Below are 26,551 nucleotides of genomic sequence, written 5' to 3'. Positions count from 1 at the left end.
CGACTCATTTTTAATGTTAATGTGTACATTTGGCCAGGTTGATGTTACATGTTGCATCCATTTTCAGTGAAAGTGCACATCGGGTCTTCACTTCTTGACTTCTCCAAGATCTTCAAAGCTGTCATCATCCACCTACAATGGAAAGACAGATGGTTAGTGTGTGTAATATATATCTCATTCAGGTACACACAGACTACTCGTCTATTTCCTGTAACTAACTTCTTTCAGCCATCTATGTGGCGTTGGAGAGTAAACACAGCCGTCTTACCTCAGGCCACTTTTCCTGAATGACATCGATGACCTTAACGTGAAATACTAACCAACAATGCAGTTCAAGAAATGGAGTTATGAAAATATTTAGTAAATAAACTGAAGTAAAAAACACAAAGAGTAACAATAAAATAACAAGGCTATATAAAGGAGGTACCGGTATCAAATCAATGTGCGGGGGTACAGGTTCGTTGAGGTCATTTGTATATGTAGGTAGGGGTAGTGACTGCATAGATAATAAATGCGAGTAGCAGCGTAAAAACACTGGGGTCTTACGGCCTGGGGGTAGAAGCTGTTGAGAAGCCTTTTGGATCTAGACTTGGCGCTCCGGTACCACATCCGTGCAGTAGCAGAGAGAACAGTCTACGACCTGGGTGACTGGGTCTTCCTCTGACAGCCTAGTATATAGGTCCTGGATGGCAGGAGGCTTGGCCCCAGTGATGTATTGGACCGTACACACTACCCTCTGTAGCATCTTACAGTCAGATGCCGAGCAGTTGCCATACCAGGCAGTGATGCAACCATGCTTTCAATGGTGCAGCTGTAGAGCTGTGAGGATCTGGGGACTCATGCCAAATCTTTTCAGGCTCCTGAGGGGGAAAAGGTGTTGTCGTGCCCTCTTCATGATTGTCATTGTGTGTTTGGACCATGAGTTTGTTGGTGATGTGGACACCAAAGAATTTGAAGCTCTCAACCTGCTTCTCTACAGCCCCATTGATGTGAATGTGGCATGTTCTGCCCTCCTTTTCCTGTAGTCCATGATCAGCTCCTTTGTCTTGCTCATGTTGAGGGAGAGGTTGTTGTCCTGGCACGCCACTGCCAGGTCTCTGACCTCCTCCCTATAGGCTGTATCATCGTTGGCGGTTATCAGACCTACCACTGTTGTGTCATCAGCAAACTTAATGATGGTGTTGGAGTCATGCTTGAACTGGGAGTACAGGATGGGACTAAGCACGCACCCCTGATGGCTCCCCGTGTTGAGTATCAGCGTGACATGTGTTGTTGTCTACCCTTACGACCTGGGGGCGGCCCGTCAGGAAGTCCAGGATCCAGTTGCAGATGGAGGATTTTAGTCCCATGGTCCTTTCTTAGTGATGAGCTTTGTGGGCACTGTGGTGTTGAACATTGAGCTGTAGTCAATGAACAGCATTATCACATAGGTGTTCATTTTGTCCAGGTGGGAAAGGGCAGTGTGGAGTGCGATTGAGTCATCTGTGGATCTGTTAGGGCGGTATACGAATTGGGTCTAGGGTTTCCGGGATGATGTTGATGTGAGCCATGACCAGCATTTCAAAGCACTACTGACATGAGTGGTACAGCGTAAGTCATTTAGTTAGGTGACCTTTGCGTTCTTGAGCACAAGGACTATGGTGGTCTGCTAGAAACATGTAGATATTACAGATTCGGTCAGGGAGAGCTTGAAAATGTCAGTGAAGACACTTGCCAGTTGGGCGCTGGATGTCAGAAGGTGAATTCACCAATTTGTAAGTCGCTCTGGATAAGAGCGTCTGCTAAATGACTTAAATGTAAATGTAATGTCCGCACATGCTCTGAGTTCATGTCCTGGTAATCTGTCTGGATTACCCCGCGGCCTTGTGAATATTGACCTGTTTAAAAGGTCTTGCTCACATCGGCTATGGAGAGCGTAATCACACAGTCGTCCGGAACAGCTGGTACTTTCATGCATGATTCAGTGTTACTTGCCGGAAAACGAGCAAAAAAAGAGATTTAGCTCATCTGGTAAACTCACGTTGCTGGGCAGCTCATAGCTGGGTTTCCCTTTGTAGTCCGTAATAGTTTACAAACCCTGCCACATCTGACAAGCATCAGAGCCAGTGTAGTAAGATTCAATCTTAGTCCTGAATTGACACTTTGCCTGTTTGATGTTTCACCATAGTGGGATTTCTGATAAGCATCCGGATTAGTGTCCCACTCCTTGAAAGTGGCAGCTCTAGCATTTAGCTCGGTGCGGATGTTGCCTGTAATCCATGGCTTCTGGTTGGGATACGTACGTATGGTCACTGTGTAGACAACATCGTCACTGCACTTATTGATAAAGCCGGTGACTGAGGTGGTATACCCCTGACTGCCACTGGATGATTCCCGGGAACATATTCCAGTCTGTGTTAGCAAAACAGTTCTGTCGCGTAGCATCCGCGTCATCTGACCACTTCCATATTGTGAGTGTCACTGATACTTCCTGATTTAGTTGTTGCTTGTAAGCAGCAATCAGGAGAATATAATTATGATCAGATTTGTCAAATGGAGGGAGAGCTTTGTACGCATCTCTGTGTCTGCAGTAAAGGTACCTGGTTTTTCCCCCCTCTGGTTCCACATGTAACATGCTGGTAGAAATGAGGTAAAACGGATTTAAGTTTCCCTGCATTAACGTTCCTGGCCACTAGGATCATTTTCTTGTTTGCTTATGTCCTTATACAGCTCGTTGAGTGTGGTCAGGCATCAGTTTGTGGTGGTAAATAGATGGCTACGAAAAATGTAAACTCTCGGTAGATAGTAGAGTGGTCGGTAAAGTGGTCTACAGCTTATCATGAGGTATTCTACCTCAAGCGAGCAATAGACATCGCGCACCAGCTGCTATTGACAAATAGACACACCCCAACAACCTCTATAAACTCAATCTGGCCAGTTTGTTTCAAAAGGTGGAGGTTGACCTTTGCAAATGGATGGACCTACCTCTCACTCTACTGGGTAGAATCAATGTAATTAAAATGAATGTCCTGCCCAGATTTCTATATCTGTTTCAATCTCTCCCTATCCCTGTTCCCGCAGCATTTTTTTCCTATCTCGACAAGCTGACCAGACGGTTTATCTGACACGGCAAAACCCCTAGGGTTGGCCTGGATAAACTGACTCTTGACTACAGTCAAGGGGGCTTGAACCTCCCCAATTTTAGAATATACTACTGGGCTGCACAGTCTAGGTTTCTGGCTCAGAGGTTTGACAATGGTCCCTCTCCCTCATGGTTGAACATTGAAGAGCTTGAGATAAATGATGACACTGGGGCAGAATTGTTTTACAAATGGGACAGAAAATCTATAAAAACCATCCCAGACAACCCTTTAATCATACATTCTGTCCTGGCATGGTGCAAACTGCATGAGCTGTTCAGACGAGAGGGATTCCTTTCCCCTAAAACCTCTCTATGGAACAATATATTGATTACATTTACATTTAAGTCATTTGGCAGACGCTCTTATCCAGAGCGACTTACAAATTGGTGAATTCACCTTATGACATCCAGTGGAACAGCCACTTTACAATAGTGCATCTAAATCATTTAAGGGGGGTGAGAAGGATTACTTTATCCTATCCTAGGTATTCCTTAAAGAGGTGGGGTTTCAGGTGTCTCCGGAAGGTGGTGATTGACTCCGCTGTCCTGGCGTCGTGAGGGAGTTTGTTCCACCATTGGGGGGCCAGAGCAGCGAACAGTTTTGACTGGGCTGAGCGGGAACTGTACTTCCTCAGTGGTAGGGAGGCGAGCAGGCCAGAGGTGGATGAACGCAGTGCCCTTGTTTGGGTGTAGGGCCTGATCAGAGCCTGGAGGTACTGCGGTGCCGTTCCCCTCACAGCTCCGTAGGCAAGCACCATGGTCTTGTAGCGGATGCGAGCTTCAACTGGAAGCCAGCGGAGAGAGCGGAGGAGCGGGGTGACGTGAGAGAACTTGGGAAGGTTGAACACCAGACGGGCTGCGGCGTTCTGGATGAGTTGTAGGGGTTTAATGGCACAGGCAGGGAGCCCAGCCAACAGCGAGTTGCAGTAATCCAGACGGGAGATGACAAGTGCCTGGATTAGGACCTGCGCCGCTTCCTGTGTGAGGCAGGGTCGTACTCTGCGGATGTTGTAGAGCATGAACCTACAGGAACGGGTCACTGCCTTGATGTTAGTTGAGAACGACAGGGTGTTGTCCAGGATCACGCCAAGGTTCTTAGCGCTCTGGGAGGAGGACACAATGGAGTTGTCAACCGTGATGGCAAGATCATGGAACGGGCAGTCCTTCCCCGGGAGGAAGAGCAGCTCCGTCTTGCCGAGGTTCAGCTTGAGGTGGTGATCCGTCATCCACACTGATATGTCTGCCAGACATGCAGAGATGCGATTCGCCACCTGGTCATCAGAAGGGGGGAAGGAGAAGATTAATTGTGTGTCGTCTGCATAGCAATGATAGGAGAGACCATGTGAGGTTATGACAGAGCCAAGTGACTTGGTGTATAGCGAGAATAGGAGAGGGCCTAGAACAGAGCCCTGGGGGACACCAGTGGTGAGAGCGCGTGGTGAGGAGACAGATTCTCGCCACTCCACCTGGTAGGAGCGACCTGTCAGGTAGGACGCAATCCAAGCGCAATCCAAGCGTGAGATGCCCAACTCGGAGAGGGTGGAGAGGAGGATCTGATGGTTCACAGTATCGAAGGCAGCCGATAGGTCTAGAAGGATGAGAGCAGAGGAGAGAGAGTTAGCTTTAGCAGTGCGGAGCGCCTCCGTGATACAGAGAAGAGCAGTCTCAGTTGAATGACTAGTCTTGAAACCTGACTGATTTGGATCAAGAAGGTCATTCTGAGAGAGATAGCGGGAGAGCTGGCCAAGGACGGCACGTTCAAGAGTTTTGGAGAGAAAAGAAAGAAGGGATACTGGTCTGTAGTTGTTGACATCGGAGGGATCGAGTGTAGGTTTTTTCAGAAGGGGTGCAACTCTCGCTCTCTTGAAGACGGAAGGGACATAGCCAGCGGTCAGGGATGAGTTGATGAGCGAGGTGAGGTAAGGGAGAAGGTCTCCGGAAATGGTCTGGAGAAGAGAGGAGGGGATAGGGTCAAGCGGGCAGGTTGTTGGGCGGCCGGCCGTCACAAGAAGCGAGATTTCATCTGGAGAGAGAGGGGAGAAAGAGGTCAGAGCACAGGGTAGGGCAGTGTGAGCAGAACCAGCGTTGTCGTTTGACTTAGCAAACGAGGATCGGATGTCGTCGACCTTCTTTTCAAAATGGTTGACGAAGTCATCTGCGGAGAGGGAGGGGGGGAGGATTCAGGAGGGAGGAGAAGGTGGCAAAGAGCTTCCTAGGGTTAGAGGCAGATGCTTGGAATTTAGAGTGGTAGAAAGTGGCTTTAGCAGCAGAGACAGAGGAGGAAAATGTAGAGAGGAGGGAGTGAAAGGATGCCAGGTCCGCAGGGAGGTGAGTTTTCCTCCATTTCCGCTCAGCTGCCCGGAGCCCTGTTCTGTGAGCTCGCAATGAGTCGTCGAGCCACGGAGCGGGAGGGGAGGACCGAGCCGGCCTGGAGGATAGGGGACATAGAGAGTCAAAGGATGCAGAAAGGGAAGAGAGGAGGGTTGAGGAGGCAGAATCAGGAGATAGGTTGGAGAAGGTTTGAGCAGAGGGAAGAGATGATAGGATGGAAGAGGAGAGAGTAGCGGGGGAGAGAGAGCGAAGGTTGGGACGGCGCGATACCATCCGAGTAGGGGCAGTGTGGGAAGTGTTGGATGAGAGCGAGAGGGAAAAGGATACAAGGTAGTGGTCGGAGACTTGGAGGGGAGTTGCAATGAGGTTAGTGGAAGAACAGCATCTAGTAAAGATGAGGTCGAGCGTATTGCCTGCCTTGTGAGTAGGGGGGGAAGGTGAGAGGGTGAGGTCAAAAGAGGAGAGGAGTATCAAATCAATGTGGAGAAGGAGGCAGAGAGGAATGAGTCAAAGGTAGACGTGGGGAGGTTAAAGTCGCCCAGGACTGTGAGAGGTGAGCCGTCCTCAGGAAAGGAGCTTATCAAGGCATCAAGCTCATTGATGAACTCTCCGAGGGAACCTGGAGGGCGATAAATGATAATGATGTTAAGCTTGAAAGGGCTGGTAACTGTGACAGCATGGAATTCAAAGGAGGCGATAGACAGATGGGTAAGGGGAGAAAGAGAGAATGACCACTTGGGAGAGATGAGGATCCCGGTGCCACCACCCCGCTGACCAGAAGCTCTCGGGTGTGCGAGAACACATGGGCGGACGAAGAGAGAGCAGTAGGAGTAGCAGTGTTATCTGTGGTGATCCATGTTTCCGTCAGTGCCAAGAAGTCGAGGGACTGGAGGGAGGCATAGGCTGAGATGAACTCTGCCTTGTTGGCCGCAGATCGGCAGTTCCAGAGGCTACCGGAGACCTGGAACTCCACGTGGGTCGTGCGTGCTGGGACCACCAGATTAGGGTGGCCGCGGCCACGCGGTGTGGAGCGTTTGTATGGTCTGTGCAGAGAGGAGAGAACAGGGATAGATAGACACATAGTTGACAGGCTACAGAAGAGGCTACGCTAATGCAAAGGAGATTGGAATGACAAGTGGACTACACGTCTCGAATGTTCAGAAAGTTAAGCTTACGAAGCAAGAATCTTATTGACTAAAATGATTGAAATGATACAGTACTGCTGGAGTAGGCTAGCTGGCAGTGGCTGCGTTGTTGACTTTGTAGGCTAGCTGGCAGTGGCTGCGTTGTTGACACTACACTAATCAAGTCGTTCCGTTGAGTGTAATAGTTTCTACAGTGCTGCTATTCGGGGCTAGCTGGCTAGCTAGCAGTGTTGATTACGTTACGTTACGTTAAAAGAACGACAATAGCTGGCTAGCTAACCTAGAAAATCGCTCTAGACTACACAATTGTCTTTGATGCAAAGACGGCTATGTAGCTAGCTAGCTACGATCAAACAAATCAAACCGTTGTACTGTAATGAAGTGAAATGAAAATGTGATACTACCTGTGGAGCGAAGCGGAATGTTGACCGGGTTGTTGAAGTTCTATTCGGTAGACGTTGGCTAGCTGTTGGCTAGCTAGCTAGCAGTATCTCCTACGTTAAGGACGACAAATAGCTGGCTAGCTAACCTCGGTAAATTAAGATAATCACTCTAAGTCTACACACTCTAAACTACACAATTATCTTGGATACGAAGACAGCAAAGACAACTATGTAGCTAACTAACACTACACTAATCAAGTCGTTCAGTTGAGTGTAATAGTTTCTACAGTGCTGGTATTCGGTAGACGGTGGACGTTAGCTAGCTGCTGGGCAGATAGCAGTGTAGACTACGTTAGGACGACGAAATACGATAATTACGCAATTATCTTTGATACAAAGACGGCTATGTAGCTAGCTAAGAAGAAATTGCTAAGATTAGACAAATCAAACCGTTGTACTATGATGAAATGTAATGAAAAGTTATACTACCTGCGGACCGAAGTGTAGATGCGACCGCTCGCTCCAACCCGGAGGTAGTCCCTATGTTTTTCCAGAATACTAACTTTAGACCATGGTCTGATAAGGGGGATCACTCTTCTGGAACATTGTTACGAGGAGGGAGTTCTTATGTCTTTTGATCAGCTGAAACAGAAATACCACTTGCCTAACAGGGACTTCTTTAGCTACCTACAACTACGAAACTTTATTAGGGTGACTCGCAAGGGACAATGGAATCTACCTAAGATGTCACCTATAGAACAACCCTGCCACGCAGACCAACCACTGTTCAAGATCATTTCCCGTGTATACGATGCTCTTATGTCAGGACTAACACTGCCTGGGCTAGATAAACCCCGACTTAGATGGGGAAAAGATCTGGGTATTGATCTTGATGAGGATCTATGGAGTGACCTATGCAGGGATGGTGTTACATCCACATTGAACTCCAGATACAGACCGATCCTGTTTAATTTCCTCCATAAGCTCTCTATCGCCCCATCTAGACTGCACAAGTTCAACCCAGATATCTCCTCCCTATGTTTTAGATGTGGCTCAGATGAAGGAACATTCCTCCATTCCACTTGGCAGTGTTCAAAACGGCACGGTTTCTGGCAGGGGGTATGCGATACCATATCCTCAATTCACGGGGTTGCATTCCCTTCAGACCCGGAGGTCTGTCTACTGAGTAACTTTACTAACACCAATCTTAGGCAAAGCCATAATATAAAACTACCAGGAATATTGCTAGCGATTGCCGAGAAATGTATTGCCTTGAAATGGAAATTGGTTTCCTCCCTGCCAGTTGCAATGTGGCTATCGGAAGTTAATAGTTGTATCCCTTTGGAGAAAATCACTTACTGCTTGAGGAATAAGTTAAAGACATTTTACAGAATTTGGCAACCTTTTATTGACTATATGGAGAATCTCCCCCCACATCTCATTGATTGAATCCAGATATAATCCTCACATGATGTTTCACACGTAATGTATAATTTGTAGCCTATGGCAGGTGATCCATGGTCTCGTTATTATTTTTTTCTTATTGCATGTTTATATATAATTATTATATTTTTTTTGTTTTTTTGTTACGCTCGTCTGTTACTGTCACTTTGTCCTATCGTTGTCTAATATCTTTTCACTTTTGTTTTGAATGTTCTTAATTGGAAAATGCAAAAATAAAATATTTTTAAAATGTTTTTAAAAAATAGACACACCCCCACCCCTTGTCTTACCAGATGTAGCTGTTCTGTCCTACCGATGCACAGAAAACCCAGCCAATTGTATATTATCCGTGTTGTCGTTCAACCACGATTCGGTGAAACATAAGATATTACAGTTTAATGTCCCGTTGCTCGGAGAGTCTCGAACGAAGATCATCCTGTTAATTCTTCAGTAATTTCACGTTGAATAATAGAACGAATGGTAGAGGTGGGTTACCCACTCGCCAACAAATTCTCTCCCCAATCTCAGCTCCCTGTATTTTCTTCACGCGAATGATGGGGATTTGTGCCTGGTCTCAAAGTAGTAGTAGTAGTCGGACTCATTAAAGAAAAAATCTTTGTCCAGTTTGAATTGAGTAATCGGGATTCTGATATCCAGAAGCTATTTTTGGTCACAAGACACAGTAGCAGCAACATCATGTACAAAATAAGTTCAACAATGCAACAAACACCAAAATTAGCACAGTTGGTTAGGAGCCCGTAAAACAGCAGCCATCCCCTCCAGTGCCATTGAAGCAAATGTGTAAAGGCTGGGGGGTCCCTGAAGGTTGTGCTGGGAAACACTGGTTTAGGATTTGAGGAAGGTTGCATTCAATAAATCAAAATGAAGAGGAACTCAGACCTCTCTTCTGCTTCTTCTTTTCATCCTCCTCTCCAACAAGGGGCACCTCTACACCGCCAGTGTCCTGCTTGGAAGCATTTCCTACCGGACCAGTAAGGCATAAGAAAAACAGTGTTTTTAATAAGACATCATTCATTATTGCCCACCTCCAGAGGATTATTGCCCATCTTCCTGATAGGAAACAGAGAGAGAACAAAATAACAAGAGACTGTCTGATGAAACTCACCTACACTCATCCTGGCAAACACATCTGGGAAGTTCTTCTCCAGACACTGCCTGCATTTGGATGGCTCAGGCATGTACTCACAGTACTCTGTTGGCAAGGAGCACACTGGAAAACCAACAACAGAGGTGTTAGACCTTGACAGACCTTGGATTGGTCTGAGGACAGCAAACTTACATTGTCAAAGCACTAAAAACAGATGCTTGTCATGGCCTGCCATGTCACAGTGAACATGGACTGCCACTTTAATCAATGCATAACACCTAACTCACCATGAAAACTGCTGCAATATGTTTGACTGATGATGCTACTCCTATTGTAGTTACTTTGCACTCATTACATTTTTATTTATTTTACCTTTATTTAACTATGCAAGTCAGTTAAGAACAAATTCTTATTTTCAATGACAGCCTAGGAACAGTGGGTTAACAGCCTTGTTCAGGGGCAGAACGACAGTAAGTTATTATAATGTTCAGAGTAAATACTTGTATTTAGGGGGGGGAAATACTCAACCGATGTGCAGTACGAAAAACTAGGCAGCCATTTCCTAAGTTGCGTCACCGGAAGCCCTTTCCAACAGTCTTGAAGAAGTTCCCACATATGCTGAGCACATGTTGGCTGGTTAGTTTGCTTTGGGTCATTGTCCTGTTGAAAAACAAATGATAGTCCCACTAAGCACAACCAGATGGGATGGCATATTGCTGTAGAATGCTGTTGTAGCCTTGCTGGTTAAGTGTGCCTTGAATTCTAAATAAATCATAGACAGTGTCACCAGCAAAGCACCCCCACACCATCACAACTCCTCCTCCATGCTTTACTGTGGGAACCACACATGCGGAGATCATCCGTTCACCTACTCTGCGTCTCACAAAGACACGCCGGTTGAAACCAAAAGTCTCAAATTTGGATTCATCAAATCAAACGACAGATTTCCACAGGTCTAATGTCCATTGCTCATATTTCTTGGCCAAACAAGTCTCTTCTTCTCATTGGTGTCCTTTAGAGGTAGGTTCTAAGTAGCAATTTGACCATGAAGGCCTGATTCAAGCAGTCTCCTTTCAACAGTTGATGTTGAGATGTGTCTGTTACTTGAACTCTGTGAAGCATTTATTTGGGCTGCAATCTGAGGTGCAGTCAATTGTCGATTTCTGAGGCTGGTAACACTAATGAACTTGTTGTCTGCAAGGTTCTTCCTTTCCTGTAGCGGTCCTCATGAGAGCCAGTTTCATCATGGCGCTTGATGGTTTTTGCGACTTCACTTGAAAAAACGTTCAAAGTTCTTTAGATTTTCCTTATTGACTGACCTTCATGTCTTAAAGTAATGGTGGACTGTCATTATTCTTATCTTATTTGAGCTGTTCTTGCCGTAATATGGACTTGGTCTTTTACCAGATAGGGCTATCATCTGTGTACCCCACCTACCATGTCACAACTGATGCACAAATGCATTAAGAAGGAAAGAAATTCCACAAATACATTTTTAACAAGGAACATCTGTTATTTGAAATGCATTCCAGGTGACTACCTCTGGTTGAGAGAATGCCAAGAGTCTTCGAAGCTGTATCCTCATACCCCCGCTCACCTCATACCCCCACACATCCACTCGGAACTGGTACCCCTTTTGTATAGCCAAGTTATCATTCATTACTCATTGTGTTTTTATTATTACGTGTTTTACTTTTCTAATATTGCTCTATTTTCTTTCTCTCTGCATTGTTGGGAAGGGCCCATTAGTAAGCATTTCACTGTTAGTCCACACCTGTTGTTTACAAAGCATATATATATATATATATATATATATATACAATGATAATTAAAATCATATTGCACATGTTATAGAACAACATGTATTCACATTTGCTTTTATGCAAACACATTGCCAGTGTACTTACTAAACCATAGACAACCTCACAAAACACATTTGTCTCACTTGGAAAGTCAGTGTATTTGACATCTTTCAATGACAATAACCTCTCTGGAAATAATCTACTTGAATCATTGGTTTGTGGAAATCACAATGAATTAGTGTGCTTGCTGAAGGAAAGACCACTCTAGATGTATTATGCACAGTTCAGACACAGAACTGATGACAAGTCAAACTGAATAAAAATTAAGAGCGGGCTGAAAAGGTTGAGTTATTCTTGACATGGGATTGGTTTCATCCAACCGCTCCTCAACACTGCAGGCTTCCTAGTTGGATTTGAGTCAAATTCAGGCATAACAGTGAAATAACGAAAAAGCCAATAAAGACGATTCACACACCTGTTCAGTGATGAAGTTAATGTTTTAAACAGTGAATAAGATTGCTTTAATGTGTCTTGGCTAATGTAACGTGTCTTCAGATTTAATGACTCCCTTATACTAAGGAAACATAGTCTCCTCATCCCTAAAATAAACCATGAGATATGTGAGAGAGCAATATCACTGTGCAACGTAGACATTCTATTTTCTCCCGCAAAACTATTTGTATATTGATGTAGAGCCAATTGGCTATGAATGTTTCCACTTCTTTTGAGAAGTCTGTTTTTACCGTCAGTTGCTGGTTTCAAAGAGCACAAAAAATGTCAAAAACCATGAGCCTTTTAGCAATTCAACCTCCACAGAAACCATCTTAATATGCACTACCATTTCTACCGACAGTGGAAGAACTGCTCTCTAAAACTTTTATCAAATATAATTTATTTTAATTTGCATGCATTTGCATAAACTGTAATGATTTTCAACAACACAGTGGTAGACATTTTAAATGCTACTGCTCTTTCACCATTTCAGCTAAACATTGAAACAACTAATTTTTTTACTTAATACATTATAACTATTTAAATCATTTTTCATTATCATAAAATAACCCACCAACAGTAATATTTACTCTTGAACTGTTAAAGCTAGACACTAAATTAACCATAAGAACACAGTGGTAGACAATTTAAAAGCTACTGCTTTTTAACAATTTCAGCTACAAACATTTAAACAACTAACATTAGTATAAAATAACCACCAACACTAATAGTAACTCTTGAACTGTTCAAGCTAGAGACACCGAACCAACTTCCTTGACTTCCTTCACATCTGGTTAATATTCTTTAGAACACACCATATTCCACTAGAGTAGAAGAAGAAAAATCACACAAAGTCAGATATTTTGTTCTCCTGGGTACCTTTTCATAAAAGCGTCTCAGAGTAAGCCTAGGACTGCTGATCTAGGATCAGTTTTGTATTTTACATCACAATGAATAAGTCTGAGACGCTTTGCGAGTATAGGCCCTCACCCTGGACCAGTGATTGGAAGTTACTACTCCTCCCTAATACTGTATTTGCGCTGCTGATCTCGGTCCCAGTCTCAGGCGAGGCTGGCGGTACCTCCTCCTCTTTCCTCCCCAGCAGTCTGTTGAACAGCTTCTGGAAGTTCCCACTGAAGGCAGAGCTGGAGAAGTAGTACACGATGGGGTTCAGCACGCTGTTGAAGTAGGTGAAACACACAGAGGTGTAGAACGCTAAACTGGCCTCTTTGAAATAATGGCACTCGTTGTACCAGGCCTTGAGGATCCACACAGCGATCCGAGACACTGTACTGGGGAAGAAGCAAATTATGAAGATGAGTGCCACGGCCATGACAAACTGCACCGCACGTTTGATCTTCCCCCGGTGTCGATCGTCTTGTTCTTCAGCTGCCAGGTGATGCAGACCGTGCAGAAGGTGACAATGGCAGTGGGCAAGAAGAACTGGGTCACGTATAAGGTGTTGTGCCACGTAGACAGCGGGCTGAAGCCCATGCAGATGTTGAAGCTCTCGCACTGTGTCTGGTTGTTGTGGTAGAATAAGTGATTGTTGGTCAGCAGGTACCCGGTTGCAGCGATGATCATCCCCCACAGGCCCAGAGACACCCACAGAGCATAATTCAGGCCCATCCGGATGATCTTGTTCATGGGGTGAACGATCTTGAGGTAACGGTCGACAGCCACTGCAGTGAGGAAGAAGATGCCAGCGCCGCGGTTGGCCGTCAACATGAACAGCATAATCCGGCACATGGCATCACCATGGATCCAGTGCTCCCCTCGTCGGTAGTAGTCGGCTCTGAATGGAAGCCAGAACAGGACGATGGAGTCGGCAACGGCCAGCTGTGTGAGGTAGACAGAGTTGGGCTTCCAGGTGTCCATGTGGAAAATAAACATCCACAGAGCCACAACATTCCCCATCAGCCCAAACATGAACTCCAGCACCAGGATGGGAGGCAGGACATGGTCCAGGATGGGAGACTCAAAGGCGCAGCAGTCATCTTCTGTCGTAGTGAAGTTTGCCATGGGTCAAACGATACGCTTTTAACAGGAGAGACCGTCTGTGTGCTGCTTTGCTCCTCTCTGAAAATAGTCAATATTGATAGTGTTGTCTTGGCATCTCCTACATTTGACCGGGATTTTATTGTTTGCAGTCATGCAAACAATCTTCCGGTGCCAACAATGTGGAGAGAGTGTGTGGGTATGCAGTGTGTTATCTCTTATGGAGATCTGTAGGCAGATGGCTCTGAGTGAGGACACCAACAGCCCAGAGATTTTGGGGTGTAGGGTCCCAAAGACCCTCCCCATTATTGATTAAGGGGACCTTAAGATTCATATGCTTGTCTCACTATTGTACTGTTGCTATGTGTCTGAACTCTGACACTATACCTTGCACAAGCTATCTATTTTCATCTTTGCGGCTAAGCCCTTAACCTGCAGGCTGGGTGTGAGTCAGACCGAAACTAGATAGAAGTAACAAGTGTCTCATTTTGACATTTTGATCTTGTGTAAAGTGGTCAATACTAATGAATTAAGAAAATTGACTGTACTAGGTTACCTCAGCTTATTGCAGCACATATACCCTGAAGTAGATGATCACACCATCAGGGAAGTGATCAAAGTATATAATCAGCTGCGACCTTTGGTTGGCTCCAGAACTTACTGTGAAACATGCATACTGTGCTTCCATTGTTAAAGTCTCTCTGCAATTGCATTAATGAAGGTTTGTTTCATTTTTTCTGACTGCTGATTTCACCAATAAGCCAATGATTGACAAGGAACAAGGAACCTACCCCGACAGGGGTCATTATAAAACTATTATGCTGGTGGAAAGATCATACTCGTGGGTACATAAGGGAGCGCAAGGGTTCCCAGAATACAGTTAACTTAAAGGTCACGACACTTGGTCTGGTTCAGTAGGCACAAATTGGAAGAAAATGTGCCTAACGAAGCAGTTTTAAAGTGAGGTCATCTCGGACTCTTATTTATTCTTTATCAGAGTCGCTGGTTTGAGGGAAACACCATCCATCTTTTGCATCCGGAGATGCCAGTGAGCCTTATCCAAAAGTTAGACAAATAGATCCTGTTAGATGTGATTTCAAATCCTTTCAGAAAATATTAACTACCCGATTATGTGCAGCCCAATTTCCTATAATAATATCACCATAATGCATATTTCCAAGCATGTCAATGTGTTCCACTGGCCCCGTCCCTTTACCACAGAATATAAATAACTTAAATGGGTCTCATTAAATGAAATAATACAATGGCAGTATGAACATACATTGCAGACAGTACAGTGAGATGTACTTACAGAGTGGGATGATGAAGAGAGAGGTCTGAAAGAAGGACTAAAGAATGAGCAAGTGAATGAGCGACATTTATTACCCTAAATTTTTGCTGAGTGAAAAGCGTTTGGGAATAAATCACATCAGACCAGACATTTGGCGACTGAGAGAGACAGGCAGCAGCTATCAAAAACTGAAAAATGCCAAAAGGGAGTGGCCAAGTCCACAGTTTCTATACAGTAAATAAAATAAATATAAAACGACTCCTTTTTAATGTTAATGTGTACATTTGGCCAGGTTGATGTTACATGTTGCATCCATTTTCAGTGAAAGTGCACATCGGGTCTTCACTTCTTGACTTCTCCAAGATCTTCAATGCTGTCGTCATCCACCTACAATGGAAAGACAGATGGTTAGTGTGTGTAAAATATATCTCTCATTCAGGTACACACAGACTACTCGTCTATTTCCTGTAACTAACTTCTTTCAGCCATCTATGTGGCGTTGGAGAGTAAACACAGCCGTCTTACCTCAGGCCACTTTTCCTGAATGACATCGATGACCTTAACGTGAAATACTAACCAACAATGCAGTTCAAGAAATGGAGTTATGAAAATATGTTGTAAATAAACTGAAGTAAAAAACACAAAGAGTAACAATAAAATAACAAGGCTATATAAAGGAGGTACCGGTATCAAATCAATGTGCGGGGTACAGGTTCGTTGAGGTCATTTGTATATGTAGGTAGGGGTAGTGACTATGCATAGATAATAAATGCGAGTAGCAGCGTAAAAACACTGGGGTCTTACGGCCTGGGGGTAGAAGCTGTTGAGAAGCCTTTTGGATCTAGACTTGGCGCTCCGGTACCGCATGCCGTGCGGTAGCAGAGAGAACAGTCTATGACCTGGGTGACTGGGTCTTCCTCTGACTGCCTAGTATATAGGTCCTGGATGACAGGAGGCTTGGCCCCAGTGATGTATTGGACCGTACACACTACCCTCTGTAGCATCTTACAGTCAGATGCCGAGCAGTTGCCATACCAGTGATGCAACCCTGCTTTCAATGGTGCAGCTGTAGAACTTTGAGGATTCTGGGACTCATGCCAAATCTTTTCAGGCTCCTGAGGGGGAAAAGGTGTTGTCGTGCCCTCTTCATGATTGTCTTTGTGTGTTTGGACCATGAGTTTGTTGGTGATGTGGACACCAAAGAATTTGAAGCTCTCAACCTGCTTCTCTACAGCCCCATTGATGTGAATGTGGCATGTTCTGCCCTCCTTTTCCTGTAGTCCATGATCAGCTCCTTTGTCTTGCTCATGTTGAGGGAGAGGTTGTTGTCCTGGCACGCCACTGCCAGGTCTCTGACCTCCTCCCTATAGGCTGTATCATCGTTGGCGGTTATCAGGCCTACCACTGTTGTGTCGTCAGAAAACTTAATGATGGTGTTGGAGTCGTGCTTGAACTGGGAGTACAGGATGGGACTAAGCACGCACCCCTGATGGCTCCCCATGTTGAGTATCAGCATGACATGTGTTGTTGTCTACCCTTACCACCTGGGGGCGGCCCGTCAGGAAGTCCAGGATCCAGTTGCAGAGGGAGGATTTTAGTCCCATGGTCCTTTCTTAGTGATGAGCTTTGTGGGCACTGTGGTGTTGAACATTGAGCTGTAGTCAATGAACAGCATTATCACATAGGTGTTCATTTTGTCCAGGTGGGAAAGGGCAGTGTGGAGTGCGATTGAGTCATCTGTGGATCTGTTAGGGCGGTATACGAATTGGGTCTAGGGTTTCCGGGATGGTGTTGATGTGAGCCATGACCAGCATTTCAAAGCACTACTGACATGAGTGGTACAGCGTAAGTCATTTAGTTAGGTGACCTTCGCATTCTTGGGCACAAGGACTATGGTGGTCTGCTAGAAACATGTAGGTATTACAGATTCGGTCAGGGAGAGCTTGAAAATGTCAGTGAAGACACTTGCCAGTTGGTCCGCACAGGCTCTGAGTTCATGTCCTGGTAATCTGTCTGGATTACCCCGCGGCCTTGTGAATATTGACCTGTTTAAAAGGTCTTGCTCACATCGGCTATGGAGAGCGTAATCACACAGTCGTTCGGAACAGCTGGTACTTTCATGCATGATTCAGTGTTACTTGCCGGAAAACGAGCATAAAAAGAGATTTAGCTCATCTGGTAAACTCACGTTGCTGGGCAGCTCATAGCTGGGTTTCCCTTTGTAGTCCGTAATAGTTTACAAACCCTGCCACATCTGACAAGCATCAGAGCCAGTGTAGTAAGATTCAATCTTAGTCCTGAATTAACACTTTGCCAGTTTGATGTTTCACCATAGTGGGATATCTGAGTGGTCTACAGCGTATCATGAGGTATTCTACCTCAAGCGAGCAATAGACATCGCGCACCAGCTGCTATTGACAAATAGATACACCCCAACAACCTCTATAAACTCAATCTTGCCAGTTTGTTTCAAAAGGTGGAGGTTGACCTTTGCAAATGGATGGACCTACCTCTCAGTCTACTGGGTAGAATCAATGTAATTAAAATGAATGTCCTGCCCAGATTTCTATATCTGTTTCAATCCCTGTTTCCGCAGCATTTTTTTCCTATCTCGACAAGCTGACCAGACGGTTTATCTGGCACGACAAAACCCCTAGGGTTGGCCTGGATAAACTGACCCTTGACTACAGTCAAGGGGGCTTAATCCTCCCCAATTTTAGAATATACTACTGGGCTGCACAGTCTAGGTTTCTGGCTCAGAGGTTTGACAATGGTCCCTCTCCCTCATGGTTGAACTTTGAAGAGCTTGAGATAAATGATGACACTGGGGCAGAATTGTTTTACAAATGGGACAGAAAATCTATAAAAACCATCCCAGACAACCCTTTAATCATACATTCTGTCCTGGCATGGTGAAAACTGCATAAGCTGTTCAGACGAGAGGGATTCCTTTCCCCTAAAACCTCTCTATGGAACAATATATTGATCCCTATGTTTTTCCAGAATACTAACTTTAGACCATGGTCTGATAAGGGGGGATCACTTTTCTGGAACATTGTTACGAGGAGGGAGTTCTTATGTCTTTTGATCAGCTGAAACAGAAATACCACTTGCCTAACAGGGACTTCTTTAGCTACCTACAACTACAAAACTTTATTTGGGTGACTCTCAAGGGACAATGGAACCTACCTAAGATGTCACCTATTGAACAACACTGCCACGCAGACCAAGCACTGTTCAAGACCATTTCCCGTGTATACGATGCTCTTATGTCAGGACTAACACTGCCTGGGCTAGATAAACCCCGACTTAGATGGGGAAAAGATCTGGGTATTGATCTTGATGAGGATCTATGGAGTGACCTATGCAGGGATGGTGTTACATCCACATTGAACTCCAGATACAGACTGATCCTGTTTAATTTCCTCCATCCGCTCTATATCACCCCATCTAGACTGCACAAGTTCAACCCAGATATTTCCTCCCTATGTTTTAGATGTGGCTCAGATGAAGGAACATTCCTCCATTCCAATTGGCAGTGTTCAAAACGGCACGGTTTCTGGCAGGGGGTATGCGATACCATATGCTCAATTCACGGGGTTTCATTCCCTTTAGACCCAGAGGTCTGTCTACTGGGTAACTTTACTAACACCAATCTTAGGCAAAGCCATAATATAAAGCTACCAGGAATATTCAAACTACTAATTTTGAAAATTACTCTCTCCAGAAATAAGTCTCTCACTGTTGCCGCCTGCTACCGACCCCCCTCAGCTCCCAGCTGTGCTCTGGACACCATTTGTGAATTGATCACCCCCCATCTAGCTTCAGAGTTTGTTCTGTTAGGTGACCTAAACTGGGATATGCTTAACACCCCGGCAGTCCTACAATCTAAGCTAGATGCCCTCAATCTCACACAAATCATCAAGGAACCCACCAGGTACAACCCTAACTCTGTAAACAAGGGCACCCTCATAGATGTCATCCTGACCAACTGGCCCTCCAAATACACCTCCGCTGTCTTCAACCAGAATCTCAGCGATCACTGCCTCATTGCCCGTATCCGCTACGGAGCCGCAGTCAAAGACCACCCCTCATCACTGTCAAACGCTCCCTAAAACACTTCTGTGAGCAGGCCTTTCTAATCGACCTGGCCCGGGTATCCTGGAAGGACATTGACCTCATCCCGTCAGTTGAGGATGCCTGGTCATTCTTTAAAAGTAACTTCCTCACCATTTTAGATAGGCATGCTCCGTTCAAAAAATGCAGAACTAAGAACAGATACAGCCCTTGGTTCACTCCAGACCTGACTGCCCTCGACCAGCACAAAAACATCCTGTGGCGGACTGCAATTGCATTGAATAGTCCCTGCGATATGCAACTGTTCAGGGAAGTCAGGAACCAATACACGCAGTCAGTCAGGAAAGCTAAGGCCAGCTTCTTCAGGCAGAAGTTTGCATCCTGTAGCTCCAACTCCAAAAAGTTCTGGGACACTGTGAAGTCCATGGAGAACAAGAGCACCTCCTCCCAGCTGCCCACTGCACTGAGGCTAGGTAACACGGTCACCACCGATAAATCCATGATTATTGTAAACTTCAACAAGCATTTCTCAACGGCTGGCCATGCCTTCCGCCTGGCTACTCCAACCTCGGCCTACAGCCCCGCCCCCCCCCCCCGCAGCTCCTCGCCCAAGCCTCTCCAGGTTCTCCTTTACCCAAATCCGGATAGCAGATGTTCTGAAAGAGCTGCAAAACCTGGACCCGTACAAATCAGCTGGGCTTGACAATCTGGACCCTCTATTTCTGAAACTATCCGCCGCCATTGTTGCAATCCCTATTACCAGCCTGTTCAACCTCTCTTTCATATCGTCTGAGATCCCCAAGGATTGGAAAGCTGCCGCAGTCATCCCCCTCTTCAAAGGGGGGAGACACCCTGGACCCAAACTGTTACAGACCTATATCCATCCTGCCCTGCCTATCTAGGTCTTCGAAAGCCAAGTCAACAAACAGGTCACTGACCATCTCGAATCCCACCGTACCTTCTCCGCTGTGCAATCTGGTTTCCGAGCCGGTCACGGGTGCACCTCAGCCACACTCAAGGTACTAAACGATATCATAACCGCCATCGATAAAAGACAGTACTGTGCAGCCGTCTTCATCGACCTTGCCAAGGCTTTCGACTCTGTCAATCACCACATTCTTATCGGCAGACTCAGTAGCCTCGGTTTTTCGGATGACTGCCTTGCCTGGTTCACCAATTACTTTGCAGACAGAGTTCAGTGTGTCAAATCGGAGGGCATGCTGTCCGGTCCTCTGGCAGTCTCTATGGGGGTGCCACAGGGTTCAATTCTCGGGCCGACTCTTTTCTCTGTATATATCAATGATGTTGCTCTTGCTGCGGGCGATTCCCTGATCCACTTCTACGCAGACGACACCATTCTATATACTTCCGGCCCGTCCTTGGACACTGTGCTATCTAACCTCCAATTGAGCTTCAATGCCATACAACACTCCTTCCGTGGCCTCCAACTGCTCTTAAACGCTAGTAAAACCAAATGCATGCTTTTCAACCGATCGCTGCCTGCACCCGCATGCCCGACTAGCATCACCACCCTGGATGGTTCCGACCTTGAATATGTGGACATCTATAAGTACCTAGGTGTCTGGCTAGACTGTAAACTCTCCTTCCAGACTCATATCAAACATCTCCAATCGAAAATCAAATCAAGAGTCGGCTTTCTATTCCGCAACAAAGCCTCCTTCACTCACGCCGCCAAACTTACCCTAGTAAAACTGACTATCCTACCGATCCTCGACTTCGGCGATGTCATCTACAAAATTGCCTCCAACACTCTACTCAGCAAACTGGATGCAGTTTATCACAGTGCCATCCATTTTGTCACTAAAGCACCTTATACCACCCACCACTGCGACTTGTATGCTCTAGTCGGCTGGCCCTCGCTACATATTCTCCGCCAGACCCACTGGCTCCAGGTCATCTACAAGTCCATGCTTGGTAAAGCTCCGCCTTATCTCAGTTCACTGGTCACGATGGCAACACCCATCCATAGCACGCGCTCCAGCAGGTGCATCTCACTGATCATCCCTAAAGCCAACACCTCATTTGGCCGCCTTTCGGTCCAATACTCTGCTGCCTGTGACTGGAACGAATTGCAAAAATCCCTGAAGTTGGAGACTTTTATCTCCCTCACCAACTTCAAACATCTGCTATCTGAGCAGCTAACCGATCGCTGCAGCTGTACATAGTCTATTGTTAAATAGCCCACCCATTTTCACCTACCTCATCCCCATACTGTTTTTATTTATTTACTTTTCTGCTCTTTTGCACACCAATATCTCTACCTGTACATGACCATCTGATCATTTATCACCCCAGTGTTAATCTGCAAAATTGTAATTATTCGCCTACCTCCTCATGCCTTTTGCACACAATGTATATAGACTCCCCTTTTTTTCTACTGTGTTATTGACTTGTTAATTGTATGCTCCATGTGTAACTCTGTGTTGTCTGTTCACACTGCTATGCTTTATCTTGGCCAGGTCGCAGTTGCAAATGAGAACTTGTTCTCAACTAGCCTACCTGGTTAAATAAAGGTGAAATAAATAAATAAATAAAATTGCTGCAATGTGGCTATCGGAAGTTAATAGTTGTATCCATTTGAAGAAAATCACTTACTGCTTGAGGAATAAGTTAAAGACATTTTACAGAATTTGGCAACCTTTTATTGACTATATGGAGAATCTCCCCACATCTCATTGATTGAATCTATATATAATCCTCACATGATGTTTCACACATAATGTATAATATGTAGCCTATGGCAGGTGATCCAAGGTCTCGTTATTATTTTTTTCTTATTGTATGTTTATATATAATTATTATAGATTTTTTTGTTTTTTTGTTACGCTCGTCTGTTACTGTCACTTTGTCCTATCGTTGCCTAATATCTTTTCACTTTTGTTTTGAATGTTCTTAATTGGAAAATGCAAAAATAAAATATTTTTAAAATATTTTTAAAAAATAGACACACCCCCACCCCTTGTCTTACCAGATGTAGCTGTTCTGTCCTACCGATGTACAGAAAACCCAGCCAATTGTATATTATCCGTGTTGTCGTTCAACCACGATTCGGTGAAACATAAGATATTACAGTTTAATGTCCCGTTGCTCGGAGAGTCTCGAACGAAGGTCATCCTGTTAATTCTCCAGTAATTTCACGTTGAATAATAGAACGACTGGTAGAGGTGGGTTACCCACTCGCCGACAAATTCTCACCCCAATCTCAGCTCCCTGTATTTCTGTATTTTCTTCACGCGAATGACGGGGATTTGTGCCTGGTCTCAAAGAAGTAGTAGTAGTCGGACTCATTAAAGAAAAAATCTTAGTCCAGTTCGAATTGAGTAATCGGGATTCTGATATCTAGAAGCTATTTTTGGTCACAAGACACAGTAGCAGCAACATCATGTACAAAATAAGTTCAACAATGCAACAAACACCAAAATTTCCACAGTTGGATAGGAGCCCGTAAAATGGCAGCCATCCCCTCCAGTGCCATTGAAGCAAATGTGTAAAGGCTGGGGGGTCCCTGAAGGTTGTGCTGGGAAACACTGGTTTAGGATTTGAGGAAGGATGCATTCAAGAATTCAAAATGAAGAGGAACTCAGACCTCTCTTCTGCTTCTTCTTTTCATCCTCCTCTCCAACAAGGGGCACCTCTACACCGCCAGTGTCCTGCTTGGAAGCATTTCCTACCGGACCAGTAAGGCATAAGAAAAACAGTGTTTTTAATAAGACATCATTCATTATTGCCCACCTCCAGAGGATTATTGCCCATCTTCCTGATAGGAAACAGAGAGAGAACAAAATAACAAGAGACTGTCTGATGAAACTCACCTACACTCATCCTGGCAAACACATCTGGGAAGTTCTTCTCCAGCCACTGCCTGCATTTGGATGGCTCAGGCATGTACTCACAGTACTCTGTTGGCAAGGAGCACACTGGAAAACCAACAACAGAGGTGTTAGACCTTGACAGACCTTGGGTTGGTCTGAGAACAGCAAACTTACATTGTCAAAGCACTAAAAACAGATGCTTGTCATGGCCTGCCATGTCACAGTGAACATGGACTGCCACTTTAATCAATGCATAACACCTAACTCACCATGAAAACTGCTGCAATATGTTTGACTGATGATGCTACTCCTATTGTAGTTACTTTGCACTCAATACATTTTTATTTATTTTACCTTTATTTAACTATGCAAGTCAGTTAAGAACAAATTCTTATTTTCAATGACAACCTAGGAACAGTGGGTTAACAGCCTTGTTCAGGGGCAGAACGACAGTAAGTTATTATAATGTTCAGAGTAAATACTTGTATTTAGGGGGGGAAATACCCAACCGATGTGCAGTACGAAAAACTAGGCAGTCATTTCCTAAGTTGCGTCACCGGAAGCCCTTTCCAACAGTCTTGAAGAAGTTCCCACATATGCTGAGCACATGTTGGCTGGTTAGTTTGCTTTGGGTCATTGTCCTGTTGAAAAACAAATGATAGTCCCACTAAGCACAACAAGATGGGATGGCATATCGCTGTAGAATGCTGTTGTAGCCATGCTGGTTAAGTGTGCCTTGAATTCTAAATAAATCATAGACAGTGTCACCAGCAAAGCACCCCCACACCATCACAACTCCTCCTCCATGCTTTACTGTGGGAACCACACATGCGGAGATCATCCGTTCACCTACTCTGCGTCTCACAAAGACACGCTGGTTGAAACCAAAAGTCTCAAATTTGGATTCATCAAACCAAATGACAGATTTCCACAGGTCTAATGTCCATTGCTCATATTTCTTGGCCAAACAAGTCTCTTCTTCTCATTGGTGTCCTTTAGAGGTAGGTTCTAAGTAGCAATTCGATCATGAAGGCCTGATTCACGCAGTCTCCTTTCAACAGTTGATGTTGAGATGTGTCTGTTACTTGAACTCTGTGAAGGATTTATTTGGGTTGCAATCTGAGGTGCAGTCAGTTGTCGATTTCTGAGGCTGGTAACACTAATGAACTTATTGTCTGCAAGGTTCTTCCTTTCCTGTAGCGGTCCTCATGAGAGCCAGTTTCATCATGGCGCTTGATGGTTTTTGCGACTTCACTTGAGAAACGTTCAAAGTTCTTTAGATTTTCCGTATTGACTGACCTTCATGTCTTAAAGTAATGGTGGACTGACATTATTCTTAGCTTATTTGAGCAGTTCTTGGCGTAATATGGACGTGGTCTTTTACCAGATAGGGCTATCATCTGTGTACCCCTCCTACCATGTCACAACTGATTGGTTCAAATGCATTAAGAAGGAAAGAAATTCCACAAATACATTTTTAACAAGGAACATCTGTTATTTGAAATGCATTCCAGGTGACTACCTCCTGAAGCTGGTTGAGAGAATGCCAAGAGTCTGCGAAACTGTATCCTCATATCCCTGCACACTTCATACCCCGGCACATCCACTCGGACTGGTACTCCTTTTGTATAGCCAAGTTATCATTCATTACTCATTGTGTTTTTATTATTACATGTTTTACTTTTCTAATATTGCTCTATTTTCTTTCTCTCTGCATTGTTGGGATGGGCCCATTAGTAAGCATTTCACTGTTAGTCCCCACCTGTTGTTTACAAAGCATGTAACAAATACAATTTCATTTGCTAGCTGCTCAACCAAAATATGCTGTGTGGTATTGTGTTCAAGAAAACGGAATACTTTTATTTTGAAACGTTTTTAGACCTGTTAATGCCGCTTAATGGCGCTGATTTCACAGAGCTACCCTGATCACCAAGTTTTTCTCGAGCTGCCTGCCCTTCCCATCGCCAGACTGTGACGTCACCTGCGAAGCATCCTCTCTTTCTCTCGTCTGTCTGAACGTTCTCCATCCACCCACCATCCACCCAACTGCGGTATTGACATAACTAAACACTGGCCAAATATAATTAAACGTTTCTATATATATATATGTACAGTGATAATTAAAATCATATTGTAGATGTTATAGAGCAACATGTATTCACATTTGCTTTAATGCAAACACATTGCCAGTGTACTTACTAAACCATAGACAACCTCACAAAACACATTTGTCTCACTTGGAAAGTCAGTGTATTTGACATCTTTCAATGACAATAACCTCTCTGGAAATAATCTACTTGAATCATTGGTTTGTGGAAATCACAATGAATTAGTGTGCTTGCTGAAGGAAAGACCACTCTAGATTTATTATGCACAGTTCAGACACAGAACTGATGACAAGTCAAACTGAATAAAAATTAAGAGCGGGCTGAAAAGGTTGAGTTATTCTTGACATGGGATTGGTTTCATCCAACCGCTCCTCAACACTGCAGGCTTCCTAGTTGGATTTGAGTCAAATTCAGGCATAACAGTGAAATAACGAAAAAGCCAATAAAGACGATTCACACACCTGTTCAGTGATGAAGTTAATGTTTTAAACAGTGAATAAGATTGCTTTAATGTGTCTTGGCTAATGTAACGTGTCTTCAGATTTAATGACTCCCTTATACTAAGGAAACATAGTCTCCTCATCCCTAAAATAAACCATGAGATATGTGAGAGAGCAATATCACTGTGCAACGTAGACATTCTATTTTCTCCCGCAAAACTATTTGTATATTGATGTAGAGCCAATTGGCTATGAATGTTTCCACTTCTTTTGAGAAGTCTGTTTTTACCGTCAGTTGCTGGTTTCAAAGAGCACAAAAAATGTCAAAAACCATGAGCCTTTTAGCAATTCAACCTCCACAGAAACCATCTTAATATGCACTACCATTTCTACCGACAGTGGAAGAACTGCTCTCTAAAACTTTTATCAAATATAATTTATTTTAATTTGCATGCATTTGCATAAACTGTAATGATTTTCAACAACACAGTGGTAGACATTTTAAATGCTACTGCTCTTTCACCATTTCAGCTAAACATTGAAACAACTAATTTTTTTTACTTAATACATTATAACTATTTAAATCATTTTTCATTATCATAAAATAACCCACCAACAGTAATATTTACTCTTGAACTGTTAAAGCTAGACACTAAATTAACCATAAGAACACAGTGGTAGACAATTTAAAAGCTACTGCTTTTTAACAATTTCAGCTACAAACATTTAAACAACTAACATTAGTATAAAATAACCACCAACACTAATAGTAACTCTTGAACTGTTCAAGCTAGAGACACCGAACCAACTTCCTTGACTTCCTTCACATCTGGTTAATATTCTTTAGAACACACCATATTCCACTAGAGTAGAAGAAGAAAAATCACACAAAGTCAGATATTTTGTTCTCCTGGGTACCTTTTCATAAAAGCGTCTCAGAGTAAGCCTAGGACTGCTGATCTAGGATCAGTTTTGTATT

General features: G+C 44.2%; 1 pseudogene; it reads right to left on the bottom strand.

The window, feature by feature from the left end:
• Positions 1-12,765: 12,765 nt before the first annotated feature.
• LOC135517000 (hydroxycarboxylic acid receptor 2-like) lies at positions 12,766-13,847 on the bottom strand (annotated as a pseudogene).
• Positions 13,848-26,551: the final 12,704 nt, after the last annotated feature.

This window comes from Oncorhynchus masou, chromosome 28 (genome assembly GCF_036934945.1).
Source record: "Oncorhynchus masou masou isolate Uvic2021 chromosome 28, UVic_Omas_1.1, whole genome shotgun sequence".
Classification (NCBI taxonomy): domain Eukaryota; kingdom Metazoa; phylum Chordata; class Actinopteri; order Salmoniformes; family Salmonidae; genus Oncorhynchus; species Oncorhynchus masou.
Note: the sequence above shows the minus strand (reverse complement) of the source record. Positions and strands in the feature narration are given on the sequence as shown.